This window comes from Anser anser (assembly GCF_964211835.1).
Source record: "Anser anser genome assembly, chromosome: 2".
Lineage (NCBI taxonomy): Eukaryota > Metazoa > Chordata > Aves > Anseriformes > Anatidae > Anser > Anser anser.
In genome coordinates, this window is record NC_139721.1 from 122,735,225 (window position 1) to 122,750,159 (window position 14,935).

The following is a 14,935-nucleotide window of genomic DNA, read 5'->3' on the forward strand; positions in this document are numbered from 1 at the left end:
TGCAGGGCATTATACTTTTTCTGACTCATGGTTATGGTGTAGGTGGAGTCCAGGCTACCAAACATACAGAAATTGAGAACTTGAAGCGCTGCCGAGACGTTTAAGGATTAGGAGCTTTATTGGCACCCGGCTCTCATGCTATATCCGGACAGCAGAAGTGATTTCTGCAGTTTCTCTGTACATAAAATTAATCTTGCTCTTTGTTGATAAATTGTTTTGAAATAGCTTGCTTTATTGTCTCTTCCTGTTTCATTGTTAAATAATCCCAGTGACGTTTTCACCTAAACTTAAAAACGCCACAGTCAGCTAGTTCTACCTATTTTGTGTGCATTTACAGTATATTTCCCCACTTTTACTGAGCCCCTGATGTCATCGAGGTGGGTTTCGATCAGTGGGCACGTGTTGACTTCTACAAGCACTAATAACTAAGTAATCAACAGAATACAATGCATAAAAATATTTTAAACAGTGCAGATCTTCTGCAAGCAATGCTTCTTATCATGCTGGAAGGCTGCTGGCTGCATTGCATGCTCTTGACATCACAGTTCCCTTTTCTAAAATCATTTAAAACGTGCCTTTTTCTTTCAGGCACTCCAAAACAGACCTCCTGAAAGCCATCCAGGAAGCTAAAAAATACACTTCTCAGTGAGTCTCCAGCCACATTTCCTTAATATCGCTTAAAGGTACCTTAAAGGAGGTGTACATTTTCCTGTTAGAATACCCCTCCTATTGAAACTCCTCAGCCCGTGTCAGGACTTCACTTCAGTGACAGTTTGGTGTGCTTCATTATCTCTCTTCTTTTCTGTTAGAATCCACAGGAAGCACAGAGGGAGAAGAGCCGTGAATAGCCTAATTCAGACAGGGGTAGGATGGGGCCAAACCATGTCCCAGAATCTGGGTCACAAATTCCCCGTGCCAAAAAAAAATCAAGGGAGTGCTGAAGTGTTCCAGCACCAAATGAAGGGTTTGAGTCATTCAGAGTCAGGCCCCGATTTTTTCTTTTGGTGCATAACCTCTGGCCCAGAGCCCTAGATGGTAGCTTAAATTAAGGGCAACCAAACGAGGGAGAAGGCTTGTCCTGCCTCACGACCAGGACATGCACGCTGAGGTGTGCCATGTGATTTTAGAAGTGAAGGTTCTGAAGGAGCCCTACCTATGCAGTGGTAAAGCAAAGAGGGCAGGGTAGTCAGCTGCTCCCATATTTATCCTTTTGACCTTTTGAAATAATGCATTTGGCCCTCAGATGTTAAAGGTTGTACAACGGTGTGTTATTTAAAATTCTCTGGAAGGCTGTTGTCAGTTTAGATCACACAAGGTGAAATCCTGGCCCTCTTGAAGTTGGATGCAATACTCCAGTGTTTCACCCATGCTGGAGGATTACAGTTTTTTTTTTCTTTTTTTTTTTTTTCCCTGCTCAGCTTTGTGTGGTTTCTAGCAGCTGACACTATTTACAATACTGGACACATCCAAAACAACCTTTACTCACACAGAAGCTTACAGCTTCCTCAGAGAAGCACACCAGGGTTCAGCGCACCCGGCACAGATAGTCATGCTGTCAGACCGTTACAGCTAAGGACACTTTTGTTAAGGCCTCTTGATTTAGAGTGTCTGCTATGAGGACAGATACATCAATCAAAATTCATGAAGTTGGAGAAACCTGAGCCAAGTTTCCATTTAAGAGTGTTTAATTTAAGGATGTATTGGATCAATTTAGGTTTTTAGACATATTTAGCTGTACTGAGATCTCATCTCTGGCAAGTTTCACCCATCTTTATTCAGTTAAAAAAAAACATGGAAATTAAATGATGAATTATTGTTAGATGTCAAATTAAGAAATAGAAAAATGCAACTTTGAGGTTTCTTCTGCATTTATGAGTTATTGTCCATTCACATTTAAAATGGGAAATCCTTTTAATAGTGCTATTTAAGCTGGTAAATGTACATCATAATCAAGTTATACCTGATAAAAATTTGCGTGCTTGGCCAATCAAATTGAAGGGATTGTGTTTTTTTGAGGTAGAAAAAGACCAGGAAGTATCTCAACCATGATAGTGCTGAAAATATAACAGCAACTCTCAGCATCTGACTTTCAAAACTTTAATGTTTTATATTAAAGAGTGAGGTTGAAGATACTCAATTATCCATGGGGTGTCCTGTTGTTCTGTCAGTTTCTTTCAACCAAATCATGACGAACTAGATTGTTTCATCCATCTGAACCATTGTCAGCAGAGGATTGGAGCAAAGGGGATGACAGTGCTTTTTTCATTCTTTACCTTGTATCATTGTCAGCTCTGCAGGAGCTATCCCAGCCTGTGTCACCCTCTCCCTGTTTCTTCCCTGCTGCTTAATGTATTTGATGCATTTTGGGCCCCACAGCAGATAGTGGGCAGCTTTCTGCAGTGGGACATCCCTCCTGCCCTTCATCCTGAGTTGAAGGGGGAATACAGAATGGCATGTCTTTACAGTAGCTTTATGCCGTTAAGGGATTCCTCTCCCATAGCTGGCTTTCTTTGTACTATTGTGATGGCATAAAGCCACAAGGACAGTCCAGAGGATCTGGCCTGTTCTCTGTTCTTTTTTCTCCCTGATAATTTTTCCTCCCATTTGTAGTTAGCTTATTTTCACAGCACATCTATTTTTATTTTTTTGTTCTATGATCCTGCTTTGCTTTTGTCACTACTTGGCCAAATGCCACACCGTATGTTGGTAAATGTAAACTGAAATTCAGAGTTACCCTGATATCTGAAGCCGTCTGAAGCCGTGTCTGAAGAAGTAGCGTTTGAGTGATTCAGAGATGGGGATTCTTCATGTTCATTTTGTTTTACAGCTATCATCATGTAGAATGAAGTGGAGTAACAAGGACAGATTTTTGGAGAGTATCTGCAGCAGAAATTTTATTAGATTTTTCAGTTAATTGCATATGTCCTCATCCTTGAAAAAATGACACCTTGTGTCATGGAAAACATGATTGAATCCTGAACACCAGGTAAGCCTATTATTCAAATACTGCCTTGACAGAAATCTGTTTAAAGTATTTTCATGGCATTCTGAAGTAAAATGATTGTGTGGGCACAGAGACAAGTTATTACTAGCCTTCTTTATTTGCTCTACAATAGTGTAAACCCCCAAATTATTAGAATTTCTTCACCTTAATCTTTTCAAGCCATTAAATATGAACAGAGTTGTAAGTTGTGATGCAAACAATTTAAGATCTCTTTCACTGTGCTCACCTAAAAAAAAATAAGAATTTGCAGCTCCTCCTCCTCCCCTTTGCTCAGAAGCAGAACAGCTCCTGCTGTCATTCAGCTGGAACCAGAAGAAACAACTGGGACAATAACCATGCAGCATCAGAGATCCTCATGGCTCTCAGGCGCATCGCTATCCAGGATTGTAAAGAATAAAGATAAAACATATTAGGGATGGGTGGGAGGGAGATGTACTAACTTGCTTCCATGTCCTTAATGAAAGCCTGGATTTTTCTTGAAGACAGGGAATAAATCACTGCTTAGTGTCCAGAATGGAAGTTTGTGCTGGTTTAGAGCCCAACTTAAGATAATTGCACAGGATAATTCTCTGATAGTTTCTAGACAGAAGTTGTTAACAACCGACTCCTAGACTAAGACACAGTTTTAAAAATCTCATCTTGTATGTACTGAAGGGAAAAATCTTTATTTCCAAAGCTATTGTAATGCAGTGACCTGTAACTGGAAAAATTCCCTGCATTGCCCGTGTTAATTCATCACCATATGGGGGAGAGAATGTTGAAAAGTGATGATAGGTTAGAAAAGAAAATTGTGTTTTTTTAGGTGTTATTTCTGCACCCTCTTCAGCACCTCCACATTTCTCTTATTTCCTTTTGCTTTCATAGCATCTTAATTCACAGGATCAGAAGTTGTTTTTCTGGTTAGAAATGGGTAAAATTCTGAGGATCTCTTGTGGTTCTGTAGGGAAAGTTACATCTTTACACAGAAAGAGAAGCCGTGGGCACTCCTGTTCCCTTTCAATAAAGTTAAGGTTCCAGGAGAATGTGGGCTAATATCCTCTATGGTTAATGCATGATTAATACATGCTTAAGGAGTAGGCTAGCGCAGTCACCAAGGCAAACCAAACCCCATATAGCAAGCTCGTTCAATCCTTTCAATATGATTGACCAAATGTATTTCAGAAACCCAAGGGACCACAATCAGTCTGAAGCAGATTGTCTGCCTTGTAGAGAGTGGAAATTACCCACATGTTCTCTGCAGGGGATTCCCCCAGTGAAATGGAAGTCCCCTGCAGCAGTAAGTCAGACTACTCATGTTTTGCACTTCTTTCCTGAAGATCCTGGCCAGACAGCCTGCTTTGGGCTGTACTTGGAAGGAATAAAAGGGAATGTCTGCAGTATGATGAGCCTAAATCATCCCTTCTGGTTTATGGCACCTTATACACAACTAATGCCAATAAAGTAGCTAACCAGTCTCTAAGTACAAGCAAAAATGGAGGAAGAAATAAATATCTTTTGTCTCATCCTCAGTGGTTACTGTTGCAGGAAGTAAAAGATTTTGCCTATAGGCAGGTAGACCCTGACAAACTCCTGTCTGCTTTTCCCTAAGCTTCTCCCACAGACCTTCAGGGAGCAGGAAACAGAGCAGCTAGTGCTTCTCTTCCTCACTGACCTGCAAGGAAGTAGGCAAGCAGTGAAAGCAGCAACTTCAGGGAGGGACAGGCACTCTTAATCACACTGTGGGACTGTTCCCAGGGCTGCAGATGAAGTCATGGGGAAGCAGTGGGGAGGACACAGGTGAAGCATGCACTTCATTTGAAAAAGCTTCAAGGCACAACACAGGTGTACATCTACTTGCTAAGCGAGCAGACTTCTTCCTGTACCACAGTTTTAAGCAGTGCAAGCAGGTGTTTGGACATTGCTGGACTCAGCTCATCTCACCTATACAGACATAACTCAAACTTTTTCTGTTAGTTGAGGCTTGAACAGATATGAGGCAATCATTGAGCATGAGTCTAAATTTGGATGCTTGACTAAGACCTGAAATAAAAAGAGGGATTACATATTTCAGATGGGCTCCAGCAAAAAGGGTTGATAAGATATTGCAATGATTCTGCAGGCCACATGAATATAATAGGCGGTATCTGGGCAAATAAAAGTACCTAGTTTTAATAGTTTAATAGTTTAGTGGAAACTAATTAGATAATCCAACCTACAGTTTCTCTTTGAAATGCCTCTTTGTCTTGATTCCCTGTTTTAGGCAAGGTTCTTCGAACTGGAATCTAAACCATTGTTGAGGACTAGGCCCACAAAGACAATTTGGGATCCTGGCTGCAATTTCTAATTATAAAAACTCTATTGGCTAATGAAATTCACAGTTCTCAGATAGGACCATATGTTTCAAGTGAAATACGTCAGAAGAGCTAGGTATTAATACAATGGAGGTCCACGAATAATTGGTTGAGTAGTGAGCAGGTTAACCTAGTCATTAGGAAGTGGCAAGGAGACAGATAACAGCAGCACAGTATCTTCCAAAAATATATGTACTTATAGCTGGTAGGGGCCTCTAGTTAGGGGGTTCCTACATCCATCTCCTGGAATTAAATGAGCAGAAGACCCTTGCCCGTTCAATTTTCTGGTGATGGAGGCATCGCTGAGAATGTGGAGAATGGAGATTTAATTCTGTCTGCTGACTGAAAGGACAAAACCACACCATTTCTAACTCCCAGAAGTGTGTCTCAACCACTATGGCATTTTGGTGCCTGTCTTATTTGGTCTTTCTCATTCCAACTCTTCTTATCTCTAAAAAATATCTACGTCTACGCTGGATTGGAACTGCAAACGTGAGAGGCCTAACAAACAGGCTAAAAGTCATTCTGTATCTTTTGATCTTTCACTCTTTTAATATTTAATGATCCCATTCAAAATGGAACAGCATTAGCAAGAGAGATTAAGAAGTCCCCCATCCCCTTTCCATGCCGTGGCCTGTTTTCAAGGCAGCAACCTGAGATAACGTGTCCCTTCAGGAAAACAGACAATTTGTGCCCACGTCTCTGACACCTTTGGTGAAAAGTCTAACTGCTTCCCATTTCAATAGTGTTTATGCCTGTTCTTTCATGAGGGTGGGAATGATTGCTCTATGAGGCCAGTATTTGTAGGTGGGATAGAGAAACCATAATTGGGCTTAGAAATAGGTGTTAAATTGCTTGGTGCCATCAAAATTTGGGGTTCCACTCACAAGATCAAAGACATCACTTACGTAAAAGCAGAAAATACCACAAGGCACCGTTATCTGGAAAAATAAATTGAAGTCACAAAATGCATGTTACTGATTCACACATGCTATGAGACTGCACTTACGCAATATTGGGATTTTCAAGCGCCCAGTTCAGACTGAGTGAGCCCAAAAGACCTGGTATTCCAGGTGAATCGCCAGTCTCAATGAAGGCATCTTTGTCTAAATGTTATTGCAGTGCTGCGTGTCAGGGCGCTTCCATGGCTGGCTGTTCCCTGGGGCCAGGGGCTCCCCATGGGATTCACAGGGTCTGGCAGGCAGGCCCGTCCCACTGCCCCAGACAGGAGCAGGGCAGCTGGGGGCTCCAGGGCAGCACCAGCACTTGTCACCTTCCTGGGGACAGGGACAAACTGAGGCCAGGCGATGGGCCTTTGGGTGGGTCTGCCTAGGTGGGGCCCATGGCCTGGCCTGGCAGGCCTGCCCTGCTGTGGCCTCACTGGAGCAGGGGCTGACAGCCTCAGCACTGACATGGGGTCCTGGGCCTGGGTGGGGGATCTACTCCCAGATCTACTCCCCACCCTGGGATGGGCAATCCCCAGGGAGAGCAGGGTCAGTCACGCCTGGTGGTGCCTTAGGGGCCCCACCAGTGTGTTGGCTAAAATAGCTTTCAACAGCCATATTTTCTTCATTTTGACTGTGAGCACCCAGGGAGTATAATTCTGAATTTCACCACTTCTAAATACATTAATTTTAGTTGTCATGTAGTTATGTATAGAGAAATCCCGATTTTTAGATAAGAAGAACTATTATCTTGAAAAAAAAAGTGCTGTTTGGGAAAAGCAGAAATCAGTCACTCCCAGGAATGCCCACTAATTCAGCTAGATGATTATTATATTCCACAATCAGCCAGTCAGGGTTTATTATTCCTTTGAGACAATGGAAGATATAATTTGGTTTTGGAAGAGTTTCAGCAATAGTTTTTCACTCTTGTGAGCCTGCAGCTTGGATAGCTCTGTTGTACCGGACCAGAGCTCCCTATTGCGGGGGACACCAGCTAAATGGCTTGCAATGCTACATCTCCTGTGAGGTGAATGCCACAGAAGCTCTGAGCTTCACAGCTGCCTCGGCATCTGCTCGCAGAGCCCACAAATCTGAAACAATGGACCAGAAATTGGCTGGCAATTTAAATATAATGGTTTGGCCATTACTGGCAATTAAAAATCCATTGGTAAGAGCACAGAAGGTAGGGCAGACGTGAAACACACACGGATTTCTTCTCACCTAGGCAGGCCAGGATAGGCCTAGAAGCAGATATACATTTTCTTCATGTGGGCCTGCTTCAAACTCCTTTGAAATCAGTGGAAACATTTCCATTGACATTAATGGACTTTGGATCAAATCCTAATTGCCACTATAAAACCTTTTTATTGATGCCATACATTATTTGCCATGTATGTATTTTAATAAAGCAGTCCTGAATGTACTATAGGGAATGTGCTCTTTAAAATGGATATCTTTTTAGAAACTGTACCAAGGGTAAGCCCTCTGACAGAAGAATTTAGTCTATTTCTGAAGGAAGGTTTAAAGCACTATTTCATTTTGTAGGGAAAACAGAGAACTGTGCAGAAGTCTGTGGTTTTTTGGGGTGGGGAGAACCTCACATAAACATTTTCTTTATTCTGATTCATAACAGTTCATTCCCTCAAATATGATTTTGGTCTAAAACTCCAAAATGCAAACCAAAAGTGACTAAGAAGTATCAAATCTTGGGTGATCTGGTTTCATGTACTTTACATAGTTTGATCATCAAACCAGATCTATAGGCAAGTTTGCTCAGAACTGTATCTAGATTCAAGCAAAAGCTCATGAATGTCATAGTAAGCCTTTTTATAAAAATGGGCTAAGTTTAAAATTTGCACTGAAACCCTAAACCAGCCTAGTTTCATGTGGTTTCAGTTTTTGTTATGAATGGTCTTTTCTGGTAAATGTTGGGATGTAAAGTCAGGAGAGCAAAGATTACTTGTGTGACTACAAAAACTGAGTAGCTTTTCCTTAGTTTCCCTTTCATAACATATTCATAATAGTCACATAGATTTCAAAAAGCTCAGCCCCCCCCCCCCCCAATATTTGTAAAGAATTATGAGTCCTTCAGATCAAGATGCAAAATATTAATATAGCTCTTGAAAGCACCAGTGAATACTTTCATTTTCCACAGCATAGCTATAAAGGTAAACTGTGATACCATTTTTTCACTCCTGAAATAGAAGAAAACTTACATCTGAGGTTGCAGATGACAGCTGTATTCTTGATAACAACACTAATGTACAGTTTTAAAAATTATATGGGAAGACAGAGATGCTAAGTAAGCTACAAATGATGATTATCACAGTTTCAGACTGAGCTGTAACTTTCTGTTTGGTTGTTATTTTTTGTGGTCTTCTCCACAGGGAACTCCCCATAAACACATTGACACACACCTAATGGCAGTTTAAAATGCAGTGGCCCGTGAATTTTAATTAATGCCCCCAACCCAGCTGCCTTCCAGAGGCATCTGCCCTGTGGCAGGGGTGGCTGAACGGCTCGTGAATCAGCTCTTGAACCTTACAGTTTAGCATAAACCAAAATCAATGCTGGTTTACCTTAATAGGCCAAGCTGTAAGCTGTGGTGGTTCAGAGCTGATTCATGAGCTGCTCAGCCCACCCTGTTAGGAGGTGGCAACCTCCGGGAGCAGTCTGGTAACCTCTATGAGGACTCCTTGAGAAGAGCAGTCACCACTTCAACCCCTTCAATATAATTTGCCACAAGCTGTAGATCTTGCATTATTGTATTCTTTTAGGTGGGATTCAAGATTAGGACCTGTGTTCCCTGCTGTTCATAGCAAAAATTTATAGCTGTGTGCCCCAATGTGTTATCCCAGGGGCTTCAGCATCTGGCCTTGAATATCAGGGACAAAGACGGAATTAATCAAAAACTGACCAACCTTACTACTTACTGATGGCAAAAGTATTACAGAAAATATGTATTTCAAAACAATAACCAATCTACAAACTTGTTTTGCTTGCCACATGCTGCCCTTCTGTATGAGTGCCTGGCAGGTACCAGGTACAGGTGCGTGAGCTTTGTCCTTAGTGGATACTTCAGTGTTCCTAATGAATCCTATTGCGGTTTTCTCTTTCTTGCAGTCTTTCATAACAATCCTATAGTTTCTAAAATACCCCAGTATCCAAACCTCACATCTGTCACAGCTTTAAAGTCACATAGAGCCTCTTGGTACCAAGAAAATGTACTCTGGGAAGGCACGTGCCTCAGTAGGACTTTCCTCTTCTTTTGTTCACAGTGTCTTTTAGATTTTCCAGGAACACAAAGCCCCAGGTTGCTTGTTGTTTGCTTCAGAGGACTCTTCATATAGCTACCCAAATAGAAAAGCCACAGCCCTGTCTCATTCCTCTGTGCTTCCTTCTGAGGCTTCACACTTTATTTTTTGAAGGCGGGGATTGCTTTCATAGCTGGCCTTCTGCAGGCAATATGATTGTTATGGGAACTCCGTGTAAAACCTGTTTTGCACATGATGTTGCTTTAAAAGGTTGCTAGCCAAGGCAAAATGTATCTATGAACAAATAAAGTTCTATCCCTTCAACGAACAGATGATACTGTATTATAAATTTGACTTGTCTGTCAGTTTATGGCCTTATTCATTTATTTATTTAGTAGCAAACAGATTTTCACATCTGGAATGTTCTCTTTCATTAACCTTGAGAAAACTCATAGAGCTGAGTATTTCAAGCTTTAAAAAAACACAAAACTAAAAAAAAACCAAAAAACCCTACAGCAAGTGGAAAAGAGTTGCACTAGGAAGAAAAAGGCTATGGTGAATAATAAGAGCATTTCATACTCTTCCTATTTCAATAAGCCTCCCATTGTCCTTTTACACATTTCTGTACCTTTGCCTTTGCTTTCATTTCACTTTTTTTTTTGTCACTTTCTTTTACCTGCTACTTTTTTCTCTGTTTTTCTTTGAATATGGCCTTTTTACCTGAACTGCTTGCTATTTTTCTTCCTCCCTGCTTCCCTTCCCCTTTCCAGCCACTCTCTATTTTTCCCTGTTTTCTTTTTGCACGTGTTTTTTTTTTTGACTTTGTCCCTGGATGATCTTCCCTCCTCCAGTCCAATCTGTTGTGCATATTTTCCTTCCATGTGATAATGTAAGTAAATGCCTTAGTCCCTCACTTCACAAACTAACTCACAGATCATTGGTTGACGATGAATTGGGAGACTGTTAATCAGAGAGAACTGTTATCTTCCAGGCATTGAGTATCTAAACTACCTTCAAAGGCAAAGCACAAACAGATACCTATCAAGTGCTTTTTCCTGCATGACTGTATCTGTTGTTATAACATCATGAGGTGACATGCAGTTGTAAGTAAGAGCAGATATTTATTCCCCTGCATGAGTTCTGCTATATACCATCCACACTAAAAGTCAGATTTCCTCGAAATCCAAGGCAGTAGTTGAAATCGTACCCTCTCTCTATTGGGATGTATCATAATCTAGTGATATAGGGCCTCCAACCTCTCAAAATATGGCATTTATGACCAGATACTCTTCCTTTTTAGTCTGAAGACCTTGTGATGGCCTTGGTTTATGCTTTTAACACATCTGGAAACCTATAGAAGGGATCCTAATGTACAGTAGTAGCAGTCTCATTGATGATTGATTTCAGAAGTGGAAAACATTTCTAGATTAACATCAACTTAGAAGAACTGTAAGATGGAGAGTTGAATTAAAACAGGAATAGTACTGTCAGAAGGGTGGTTTTTTTTTTTTTTTTGTAATTAATTATAATATCATGGGATTGCATGGGTGGTGGACTTGACATAAATTATACATTAAATCTGAGGTGTGTGGATGTGAAGGACCATAAGAAAGGCAACTGTCTTACAGTTTCATTGGGCACTGCCCAAGACAAGAAGTGTCTCTACTCCCTTCAATACTGGTCAGCAAACCAAATAACTCTGCTGTATTAGAGTACTCAAAATAAGGAGGAGACTTCTCTCTCTGTGTCTTTTCCTCTACTACTTTTTGAGTAATACCTATGTTTGCTGCCATGACCCAGGCTGTAGTTTTACGTCTGTGCACAAATGCTTTGGTCCAAGGTGCCATTTAAGTGCTGAACTTGGAGGCTTTGGTAAATCAGTCTTAGTAGGGAGGAAGACAAATACCGAGAAGGAGTTTCCTTTAACTTCAAGTCATAATAAAGTGATTTCTTAAAGTCAGTTTACATGCAGAATGAAACCATCCTGTTTGATTATACACAAAACATCAACCATATTTTCAGAATTAGTGTTTTGAAATATTCTTTAATTAAATTTCAGAGAGACTCAGAGAAAGCATGGGTCAAGAGGAGAATTGTTTGAACAAGCTAGCCCTACATATCTTATTGCTAATTGATTTATCACATCTCTTTCAACACACTTTCAGGGGGGAATTCTTTCTGTTCTGTTAAAGGCATATTTTAAGGTTTAGAAACAAGATATACAAACAAAGGGCAAATAACTCATTTCAGGCTAAAATAGACCAGTTTTGGAAATGTGATATTATGGCAAGCTTTAACTGTACTTGATTCAGCTGGGTAGTATGCCATTCCTTGGGGAATACTTCAAAGAATGACGCAGAGCAGCAGCAACTGGGAGGATACAGACAATTCACACAGGCTGCATGCTTTCACACCCTTGTCTCAGATCAGCAATCCCAGATGGTGATCACCCAGAAGAATCTCAATCTTTTTATAGTCAATATTCTGCAGTCACAAAGTGATTTAACACATCAACTCCGTAAACTGAGATGGCATTGACATTACCTTCAGTAGGCTGAGCACTCTCCTACATCCACTTGCTGAAGGAAATTAGTGTGATCGCTCAGGGACTGTTCATACCTCTGTAATTAGCAGTAGTACAAATTGGGTAGAAGGGCATGTTCTTAAACACTTTTGCTGGAGGGATCTGGGCTGGGAAGGTAATACAGAACTCAGCATCAGTAAGATTAGCAGAATGTAACAAGAGATGACACCAATGTAAATCCAGATTAATTTATGTGACTCTGTGAGATACATGTCATCACAGTTAACACCAGGATGGTACTCTTAGTAAAAATAAATGCAGTGATCTTGGCATCTCCTCAGCCAGAATAAGCATTCAGCTTCACCTCCCGTGGGCATCAGTTACCAATATTTATTCTTTCACATAGGCTAAGCCTTAGATTTTTTGTCCCCTTCTCATCTCAGCTCTCTTGAGAACATATAAAGACATCAGAAATAGCTGCAAACTGGTGTCTGGTGTGACTGTTTTGTGAGGTCAGTTATGGAAGTGATAAGAATAGAAAGGGTATGAATACAAAGAAGCTATTTTTTTCTTATTTTCAGTCCCTTTTCTACAAAGAAATGATTCAACAATTTTTTTTTACTCTTAGCTGCTACCCTATTCAACCTGGCCATTGTGGATTTGGTCAGCTGTATTACTGTGCAACCTGATTCCAGATTATTTTCTACCCTAGTAGAAATAGGGTTTGTCCATACCGTATAGTGGGTAATGTTCATGTGGCCTGGGCAATCCCAGTTGCACAGAGACACTAGCTCCAAGCTAAAACGCTTCTTGGCAGAAGCCGCAGTGCACAGCACCATGCTGATGTGAATCTGCTCCTCCCAGGTGTAGCCCAAGTGTGGCTGCCTCCACCTCCAACCTCTTTGCACCACCCTCTACTGTGTCTTTGCTTTCACTGCGAGGTCTCTGAAGCACAACGGTTCCTGATAATGCAACGCACATGTTGAACAGACTATTAATTGAAAACAAATCTGATTATCAAAGAAGGCTGTTACTAAAACACCAGGGTTTTCACCTCAAAAAAAAAAAATTCTCTGCAGGTCTCCAGTCCTTCTAGAATGCCTCTCCATTCCATATTCTGTCATTTTAAAATAATTCTACAGTAAAAATACATTTTCTCTAATAACTCGTAACCTTTTTATAAACCAACTCAATTTAAAATTCTATTTTAATCACTTTTTCACAGCAAAGAGAAGATATTAAACCATGTAATTCGTATTCATGACAGCAGCCATCATCGCACCCAGACAATGCTGGGAAAATTTTGTGAGACAGAGATAGGCAAATCAATTATAATGAAACTTTTGTTTACTGAATTCTTCTTTTTGAATTTTAAATGTCTGGGCATATATCACACATGTTTAAACTATTTCGGAATGATTTAAAATTATTTGTGAGACTCGTCAAAAAATAACTTAGTTTGAAATTTGAACTTTTGGGATTACATTAAGCTGTCTGCTCTGTCCTTTTGTGAAGTGCAAAAGGGGAGATTTTGGCTAGAAGTACACAGTGTTTACAGAAAGCCAACATGAAAGAAATTTTAACAAATGTCGTAAGGATTGTTTTGTCCCAACTCTAAGATGCTTTGGAGCTGGAAAATTACAAGCATTAGAAAGAGCAGCAAGGAAAACAGAAGTCATTTCCAACTTTCCACAAGGTACTTATTATTGTGGCTGCTAGATACTGCATTATTTAGACCTCTGTTCTCCTCTTGGGTGCTCACATTGGATTTGCTTTATTCCACCCATACACATAATGCTGGAATCATCAGAGCTCCTATTTGTATATTATAAAAGTTAATTTTGCTGTTTAAAACAGAGATGTCAAATCAGCTAGGCCACGTATAGTTGCAGCAGGGAATCCTGAACTGCTTGGATGGCTTATTTAATCCTAACCTTTCTTTCTCTGTTCAAGGGACTGTATTCACTTTCATGTTCTGGAAGGAAAGAAAGTTAAAGGCATAGATGTAAAAGATACTGGGCCAAATCAGATACCTTACTTATTCAATAGTTGGACAAACACACTTTGCCAGTAGTCAAGATTTGAAGATCTGGCCCATAACAATACTCACAATAATAGACAGTATTTTGTTCTTGGCAGAGCACCAAATCTAATTTGCTCTGAATTTACAGGAGAGGAAAAAAAAAAGAAAAAAAAAAAGGAACAGAAAACAAAACCACAGAGAAGTGCTCCACCACCCATTTGTTACAGCAGGGTATTGAGTGGGGAATTGCCGATCTCGACGGCGGCGAAAGGACCAGGAGAGGAACGCTGTGCTCTGCCAGCGCTGGGGCTGGTGACGGCAGCGGGTCAGTCTCCTGAGGACAGCCAGCCAGCACAGCAAACAGCCTTTGTTTTACTTTTTCTCCCTCTTCTGGCACATTAGCTTCAGCAGACAGATTTAAATGTTAACAAAGCGCTCGTGTTTACACGTGTTTTCCACCTCTCCCTCAGAGCTAAACAACAATAACCAGGACCCCTTGCTGCCTTGGCTTGCATGCTGAGGGCCGCGGGGCTGTAGCACCAGTGACTTTGTATCAAGAGTGCCTGCAAAAGCCATGCAGTGGGAAAAGGGCGATGTGACACTGTGGGTGTGGGACCGCAATAGTTCCTTATATCCAGGGCTCACAGGCAGGCAAGAAGGGCTCTGTGCTCAGTACAAAAGCTCAAGAAGCCAAAGTTGGTATAATGTCCCTGAAAAGCTGCCCAGCTCTCCACGGGGAGGCCCAGGAAGCTACTGTTCATTGAAGCAGTAATAACTTGCACAGAGCAGCCTGTGCACCTAGATCTCTCTGAATACCAGGGGAGCAGAGGCTGAATGCTGGCATAAAACTCAGGGG

General features: G+C 41.0%; 1 long non-coding RNA gene across 4 annotated transcripts in view; it reads left to right on the forward strand.

The window, feature by feature from the left end:
• Window positions 1-14,935, forward strand: part of LOC310894663 — a 138,613-nt gene that overhangs the window by 4,955 nt on the left and 118,723 nt on the right. The window contains exons 1-2 of one of the 4 annotated variants that reach the window (XR_014580066.1): window positions 124-683; window positions 2,828-2,986. This is a non-coding gene — a long non-coding RNA (uncharacterized lncRNA). Of the gene's footprint in view, window positions 1-123; window positions 2,987-14,935 lie in introns of those variants that run through there. The other 3 variants (XR_014580067.1, XR_014580064.1, XR_014580065.1) reach the window with 3 other exon arrangements.